General features: G+C 47.3%; 1 protein-coding gene and 2 long non-coding RNA genes across 3 annotated transcripts in view; 2 read left to right on the top strand and 1 right to left on the bottom strand.

The window, feature by feature from the left end:
• Positions 1–8,005, top strand: part of LOC133209409 (uncharacterized) — a 360,513-nt gene that overhangs the window by 211,560 nt on the left and 140,948 nt on the right. The gene's annotated exons all lie outside the window — the stretch shown is intronic.
• The window catches only part of UBE2F (ubiquitin conjugating enzyme E2 F (putative)), a 117,651-nt gene that overhangs the window by 102,381 nt on the left and 7,265 nt on the right, over positions 1–8,005 (top strand). The window lies entirely within an intron of this gene.
• LOC133209387 (uncharacterized) lies at positions 2,565–3,712 on the bottom strand. The gene is made up of 3 exons (XR_009724666.1): positions 3,416–3,712; positions 3,248–3,321; positions 2,565–2,935 (listed from the first exon to the last, which is right to left on the bottom strand). It is a non-coding gene; the product is annotated as an uncharacterized LOC133209387 (long non-coding RNA).

Genomic DNA, 8,005 nt, shown 5'->3' with positions numbered 1-8,005 from the left:
GAGAGGCATCTGTAAAAGCTCACAGGGCAGTCAATGGGCAAAGTAACAAATTTGTGTCACACTAATCCCTTCAAAAGGAATTCAGACAGACATGCATCTTGGCTGAGATTCCTTCATGCTTTTCATCACTATGTATGTAAAATCCTGTCCTATGCCTCTGCATATCTAACACAATCTACAGTCATTTTTTTTCTGACAAGGACTGAGATTAATGACTTATAAGCATCCATTTGTATATTTAATGCGTCTATGGAAGCTTTTCTAGCCCAAGCTCCTGTTTTGTCTTACTGGGCAGAACCACTCTATTCTTAGTACAGTTCTCGTATCTAATGTACAGCAGCTCTGGTCAAGTTAAGGCTGTGTTGTGGTTTGCTTGTGCACTACAGTAACATGTGCGCAAGCATCTGCCTAGAGAATTCAGTCTGAAAAGCTACATTGAATGGGTGGCAAAGATACTCAGATATGTAAAACTTAATGCTATTCATCTTGGAAGAGGTGGTATTGATTAAAGCCAGACTGACTCCTTGACATCCTCGAAACAGGGGCTTTGAGACTAAAATCAAAGTGTCAAGAATTTGATGCAGTCTGGGGAGGAAGCAACGTGGAAGAATGAATATTGTACAGGTTGTGTTTGTAGGCAAAAGTGAAGCTGGAGCATTGCTAAGAACATCCGGGACAGTGCAGGAAACCTGATAGTGGCACTGCTAGCAGCCCTAAAGTAAGCAGAATACCAGGCTTATTAGGAGACTGAAACAAGCATCAGCTCCAGGATGTCTTCTGCAGGAGTATATCCCTGGAATTCTGGGCTGTGTTTTTAGCATGTTCAGCTTGTTGCAGCTTCCTGCAGCATCCCGTGCTGTGTCATCACAGGTGTCCTTTAAAATGAAAAAAAAACCTAAAAGAAATACAGTCTTATTCTGTTAAGATTTCTACTCCAGAACTCATCCATCACAGAGAAATCCTCAAGTTTTAAACCAAAATTGAGCCTCTGCGGGGTTACTTTTATGAACTGCTACGCAAGGACTGGCCATTAGGTGTCAGCTTTGTACAGAATATGTTTGATAGTCTCCACTAAGTTAATCAGTACCATAGTTGACATAATAAGCCCAGCAGTATACTTAAAAAGTGCACAGAGCTAGCAAGCCAGCCTGTTTACAGATGTTCTGCTAAACAGCAAGTGATGCTGAGAAGCTATTGCTTCCGTGGATTCATTCACATCCTTCTTTCAGAGCTTTATACTAAGTTACTTACTAATCTAGTCAGGCTGTACAGCTACACAAATTTGGGGAGAGGGGGAAAGGTATTTCAATGTATTTCTGTAGGCTAGAATACCCACTTATTTACATGCCTTTTCTCACTTCTGACTGGGTTTCCTTACAATGGCAGAGGTCCTTGCCACAATGGTATTGATGGACAAGCCACTTAGGATACCATTGTTGTTTTCCCTCACCTCCAGCAAAGCAGCCAAAATTGTGCCTCTAGATGAATAAAAGAAAGAACTGTTTACTTAACACATTGTGCAATACATTTAGGACTTAGTGACCATGTATATTTGATCCATTAGAAATCAGGGCGGAAAGGAAATCCAAATCCTCCCACCTGCTGGCCTGTGGATGAAGTCCTCTAAGTTTGTTAATTATTTGGTAAAACTGCTCAAGTTCAAATTAACAGATAAAATAAAGACATCATGTGACTTACTGGAGTAGGGAGATGGTTTAAACAGGAAGTTTTCTCCAGTATCCTGGAATTGCATCAACTAAGTACAATATTTAACTCATTTTTGCAAGTAATACATCTCTTTACTACTAATAAATATTCCTGTTATGGAGAAAGAAAAAAATGACAGATACAGATTCAGCTCAATAAGTTATTCTAATACAACCAGTCACATTATCCATAGAATGGGTTGGGTTGGATAGATGATGTATTAGAAATACAACTACTACATGCATTTATGTGTAACTGACGTTTCCACTACTTTGAATTAGATCAAATATACATTTCCCAGTGGACTAGCAAGTTTAAAAGCTAAATTCCCAAAGGTAGCACATCTATCTAGTTTATGAAAGCAACACCAGCAATTACTAACTGCCTTATCCTCCAAGGACCAAGCTGGGCAAATATAAAATACTAAACTTAAACAGAGATGTTTCTTAGATTTATATTAAAAACCCCAATAGCTGCCCCTCCAGTATCCCAAAATCTTTCTTGTATAACACTGCAAGACATTCACTTTAAAAAAGCGTTACCAGGGGAAACTCAGAAGAGGAGAAAAGCAGGATGAAAACTCAGGGCAGATTACTGGGTTCTCAGCTGGTTTAGGATTAAGAAAAACTACATGGAGTATCAGAGTTTGATGCAGAAGCACATGACTGGTGCTCTCACTCTTCTGAAGCAGCATGCCAGGAATTTGTTAATGACACGTAGTATGTTTTCCTATCCTAACATCATTCTCTATACATATGCATATGCAATATGCATATACATATGCAACATGTTACAAGAAGTTTTAAAGCTCTTCATTTGCCATGTGAAGGATCCTTAGCAATAATTATTTACCTTTTGTTTAACTTCGAGCCAATAAGGATCTTCAGTAGATGGTTTGCCATCAGGGCACTTTGTTTCTGCAGGTACATGTGTAGAGCAAGAGGTTTTTGAAGAAGTTATCTTCTCAGAAGCAGAAGCAGTGACGGGGGCTTCCACAGCACTGGAGGCTGAAGTGAGTGTGTTACTTTGATCATTTCTCTGACTCTCCTCAGCAGGTTGGATGTCACGCAAAAGCGTATTTTTAAGCACTTGGGAAACCACATATTTACTCTCTGGTACAGTATTTACAATTTTAATAGTTATTTCTTTTCCTTTTATCTTTTTCTGGTTCATTTCCTCTACAGCTAACTTGGCTTTACTAATGTCTTCAAAGGAAATAAGTGCACATCTATGGCATAAAATTTAAGAAAAAAAAAGAAAAAAGAAACTAAGTAAAGCACATTAAATTACTCTTGGTAATAACACATGACGGTTCTCAGCTTTTGAGCATTAACTGTATCTCCATTAAACTCAACAGAAAATTTCAGGCTCAGCTTCTCATAAGGTGAAAAGCTGTCTGCAGTGATAAGCTTTTGTCGACCTATCTATATCTCTGTTAATTACTGAAATGAATGAACAACTATGTCCTCTCTCCCATGATTTGCTTACTTTGACAGAAAAAAAAAATAATCTGAAACAAGTAAAACTTCCATTAATATACCTGCAGTTATTAGATTCCGCAAATACAAGAATGTCACAAATATGATACTTCTGGAAATGTGATCTTAGATCAGCCTACAAAATAGAAGAATATGTGGTTGCAAGTGTATGATATGAAAGAATTCAGAAAGAGGCAAGACATTACTGCATTGTGTAAATAAGGACGTACCTCTGACACTGAGGAATTTAGGCCATCAACACAAACAAAAGAATACTCATTTCCACTCCTTGCTTCTAACAATGAATGTGAGAAAGTAAAGTGTTACTATTTTTGTTCCAGCTCAAGCTAACATCTCAGTAGATTTCAGAAAGCATAGATGAAAAACCTGTTAAAAACCTGTAAGAGTATCTTCTTACAGAAAACAAGCATCCTGAGAAGCAGAATAGTTCAGTTTGTGAGATCTGCTTTTCCTGAGTGTTCTCTGAGGTTTGAAGAGGCAGAAGAGGCACAACCAGAGAAAACACTGGTCTGAACTAACAGGTACCAGTGCTAAAGCATGGGCAGTGTACTCCAAGTCCCCACAAGATCTCTGCTTTCAACAGACTGGGACTTCTAACTATGCCCACCACTGGGACCCAAGCATCCAAACACAGACCATTCCCTGTTCAGAAGTCAGTGTGGAGAAGGAAGCAGAAAAAGAAGGAACAGGTTAAAAAAGAAAGATTTCCAGCTAGGTGACTGGCTGGACATCAACTAAATTTAGTTTAACCACTGTAAGTGAAGTTTTCAAGGAAAACTGTGGATGGAGGGAGCTGAATAGCTGTACAAGGATTCATGGCAAGTCAATGGAAAAGAATCTGAAACCTAGCTAGCATTTTTTCCAAGTTTATTTATGCTTGTGGAAGGATCACAATACTCAAATAACCAACACACACCATTATTAGGTACAGCAGCTTAAAGCACACAACCTCACCTCTTAAATCAGCTGTGTCTTGTTCTTCTTGTTGCTTTTTTGTGGTTTTGGCTGTTACTGAAGGATTTGCTACTGTCAAGTTCTGTTTTGCATCAAACCAATCTTCATTCCCTTCTTCATTTTTCACACAGCCTTGATGGTTGAAATAATTTTCAGTGTGTTAAAATTCAAACCATGGTATGTCATGTGAATGAATAACAAATCTGGATCTTCTCTGAACAGCTGGCGAAGAGAAGATTTGTCTTAATTTTCCGAGGAAAAGAATTTATATTGAAAACAAAAAGCAATTAAGAAATTATCTCACAGGAGACATAAGAAGAGTACATTTGGAAGAACTTCATCTTAACTGATAGCGGAGAAAGTGCCCAGGCCAGCCCAGTCCAGCTAAGGTGGATTCCCATGTTGGTGGCACTCTTCCTAATCTCACCATGTAGGTGACATCAGTGCCAGGATATTCTTCTGACACCTTAGGTGTGGGAGCAGGGGCTGGAGGCGTTTCCACTTTGGGAGCTGTTCTCCAGGACACCTGATAGCACTCTACAGAGGGGGAGTAAGCAGATACCGTTTTAGGTATCCAAGCAGGCGTGGATTGCCATGTTGGTGGCATTGTTCCAGAGAGTACCATGTGTAGGACATGCCCAGCATCGGCTTTCTGTCCTGGCACCTTTCACTTAGGATCAGGGTTTGGACGTTCATGCTTTGGAAGCTGGTTTCTCAGTCACCAGAGAGTGCTGTCCAGTGAGGTTTCACACAGATGGAGTTTTAGGTGGTGAGGATGTCCGTGTTGGTGGCACTGTTCCGGACGGCACCATGGGTAGGACATGCCCAGCTCCTGGTTTCGTCCTAACACACTAGGCTTAGGAGCAGCGGCTAGAGACTGGGACTTAGGGAGCTGGTTTGTCGGCCACGTGAGAGTGCTGTCCAGTGAGGTAAACCAGAGATGGAGGTTTAGGTAGCAAAGTAAGGTACTGGTGCCGGGGCTGCGGGAGCAGCCTGAGCCGAGCAGGCTCCTCGCTGCTGTGTTTGGCCATGGAAAGCGTCGCCTCGCGCCCATCATCCCTGAGGAGCCGCCGTGGGCTGTGCCTCGGCCCAGGACGCTGGCTCGTCACACGGCTCTCAGGGACCCTGCTGCGGGACCCCGGGCAACGCGCCGAGGAGCTGAGGGACTCGGGACACGCGAGGCCGCGGAGCTGGTGCTGCAGAGCGGTTCTGAGGTTCACTAGTGTTTGTGTGACCTGTGTCCGGAGACATACGGGTGATGTGATGGGGGAGCGAGGCGGGACCCCTCCCGGTCCTTCCTGGGAGCAGGGAACGCGTTTCCCAGCTGTCCACGCACGGCCGGGGCCGTGCTGCAGCGGCATCAGCTCCTGGCACACAAAGCCCAGTCGGGAGCATCGGGGCGTCCGTCGGTGCCGGAGCTGGGGCTGCGCCCGGTTTTGCTGCTCGGGGAGCTTCGTACGAGGGTCACTGCCCAGAACTGGCGCCGTGGGGCTCCGGCTGACGCGAGGGGCGGGGATGGGTGCCGGTGGAAGGTGTGGCCGTACGGCGCGGGGAGAAGCCGTTGCCGAGAGCCACAGCCAGCGTTAAACTGGAAGAGAGGAGCGGTGGTGGTGGAAACCGGTGTGGAGCTGGCGTTGCCGGGACTTTGGCTGGAGCTTTCAGTCCAGCTCCGCGTGTTTTGCCCGGGAATGAAGAAAGAAAGAGGAGAGACGCGCCGCCGGGTACGGGGACCGCGACTGCAGGTGACGGGGCTGCGGGGAGGCCAGGGGAAGGCGGTATGAGCGAGCAGGCTAGCAGTAGGACCCGAAAAGACCCCAGCGGCGAGCGCGACCTGTGAAATTATGGGGCGGGGCAAGGACGGCGGGGGACGGAGTTCCATCTCTAAAAGGAGGGGGAGGGCGGGGCGATGCCTATTAAGGGGGGGGGGAGTGTGCCGCGAGCTGCGCCGGTGGGGGGGCCGGTGGTTGTGGTACAGACGGGGACGCTGGGGCTTCCGGGTCCCGGGGAATAAAGCGCGAACAGACGGAATGTGGCGCTCGTGCCCTCGCCGGCTGTAGGTCACCTGCCTTTCCCGGGCTCGGTGACCGGGGCCTGTAGGGCTCCAGCGGCGGCTGCGGCTCAGTAGAGCCGCGCCCGAGTTCGGGGAGCCCCGTGCTCCCAGGACGTGGCTGCAGAGGGCTCCGAGCCCCGCAGGGCTGAAACTGGCTCCGGACCTGCCCGGGGCTTCCCGAGAGCGTGGGGCTTGCTCGCGGGGAGGGCACTTGGGCTCCGGCACACGTGGCCGGGTCCTGGGAGCGGAGACCGGAGACCGAGCCTGGGCTCGGAGCTGACCAATAAAGTCTTGGGCGTTGGATTCTGGAAACCAACCGGCTGCTGGGGCTGCTTCCTGTTCAGACACAGAGACCGGGTTCTGCGGTCTGGGGGCTTGAAACCGGGGTCAAGGAAGCCAGATTTGGGGCTCAGAAATGGAGACCAAGCCCCACATGTTGGAGTCGAGCCCGGCTCGTGATCAGTTGCAGGGCTCAAAGAGAGCCCAGGTCCTGTGTTTTGCTGCTGAAAAGCCAGGTTCAGAGCTTAGAAATGAAGTCCTGTGTATGGAAGTCTTGACATGAGGCGACTCATTGGGCTGATGCTGGGGCTCAGAAACACAGACCAAGTCCTGCACTCGGGGGCTCAAAATCACTTGGCCAGCTTTGAGCTCAGGGACCAAGTCCTGAGTTTTGGGTACTTGATACCAGACTCCTTGGCCAGCTCTAGCACTAACAGGGGAAAAAAAAAAAAAAAAAAAAAAAAAGTCCACTAAAATACTGAGGTTTGTGGGTCAAAAGACCAGATTTAGGGCTCATAAAGAGATTAAGTGCTATGGTTTTGGAGTGTGAACCTGGGGTCACTCAGCCAGTTTTAGGGCTCCACCAAAGCCAGGGCCAGGATGCAGGGTTCTGTCCTCCGGGTAGTTGCTGCAACAAAGAGCTGGGGAGCACAAAGTAGCCAGGGACTGCACCAGGAGCTGCGAGCCCACAGCCAGGGCAGGGAACCAGAGGCAGCCGCGGAGAAACCCAGCAGCAAAAGGCAGGGGGAGGCAGTTCTGAGTGCCTTTGGCCAGCCACCGGCATCGGGCACTAAATGAGCAGCAGCTCCCCTGGTCTCTGCTCCCGCTCTTTGGAGATCCCCCAGGAATCTCAGGCAGTAGCTCACTCATCCAGGCTGGGGGTTCTGATGCCAAGGTCATGCCCAGTTGTGCGGGGATGTCCAGCCCCCACAGCCCAAACTGTGCTGGCCTGTGCGGGGCTGGAAACGCTCTGTGTGCAGCCAGAGAACGTGTCTGCGGGATGTGGCTGATGCAGAGGGTTGACCGATGTACAGGGGGGTTGTACAGGGGGGTTAGAGGAATTTGCTTGCGTTAGAGGAATTTACTCGTGTTAGAGGAATTTACTTGCCTAGACAAGGTATTGTCTGTTGTAAGTGCTTACTAAGCAGAACAAAGACACCAAGTCCTATTGATAAGCAAAAGCAGGCACCTGGTCGTATTGATAAGCAGACACCTGATTATAATGATAAGTAGCTATTGATAAGGAAAAGCAGGCGCCGGATACAGGAAGAAGCAGATGGTTTATGGCTGGGGCACCGACCAAACCCTAAGGCCATATGTGTAAAGACTAAAAGGTGACAAGTTCAAGAAGAGGAAGACTCATTTACTTCATCTTGAAGACCCCTACCCACAGGAGGAAGACTCATTTACTTCATCTTGAGACCCCTGCCCATGACCAGAGGGGGCACTGCGCAGGCGCAGAGGACTTTCTAGGTCATTATAATACGAAGCGGGGATAGAATATGAATATGTATAG

Source organism: Neopsephotus bourkii, unplaced genomic scaffold, assembly GCF_033783945.1.
Source record: "Neopsephotus bourkii isolate Nb327-2 ecotype Australia unplaced genomic scaffold, CSIRO-AGI_Nbou_v1 NB_335, whole genome shotgun sequence".
In the NCBI taxonomy this organism is placed as follows: domain Eukaryota; kingdom Metazoa; phylum Chordata; class Aves; order Psittaciformes; family Psittacidae; genus Neopsephotus; species Neopsephotus bourkii.
Note: the sequence above shows the minus strand (reverse complement) of the source record. Positions and strands in the feature narration are given on the sequence as shown.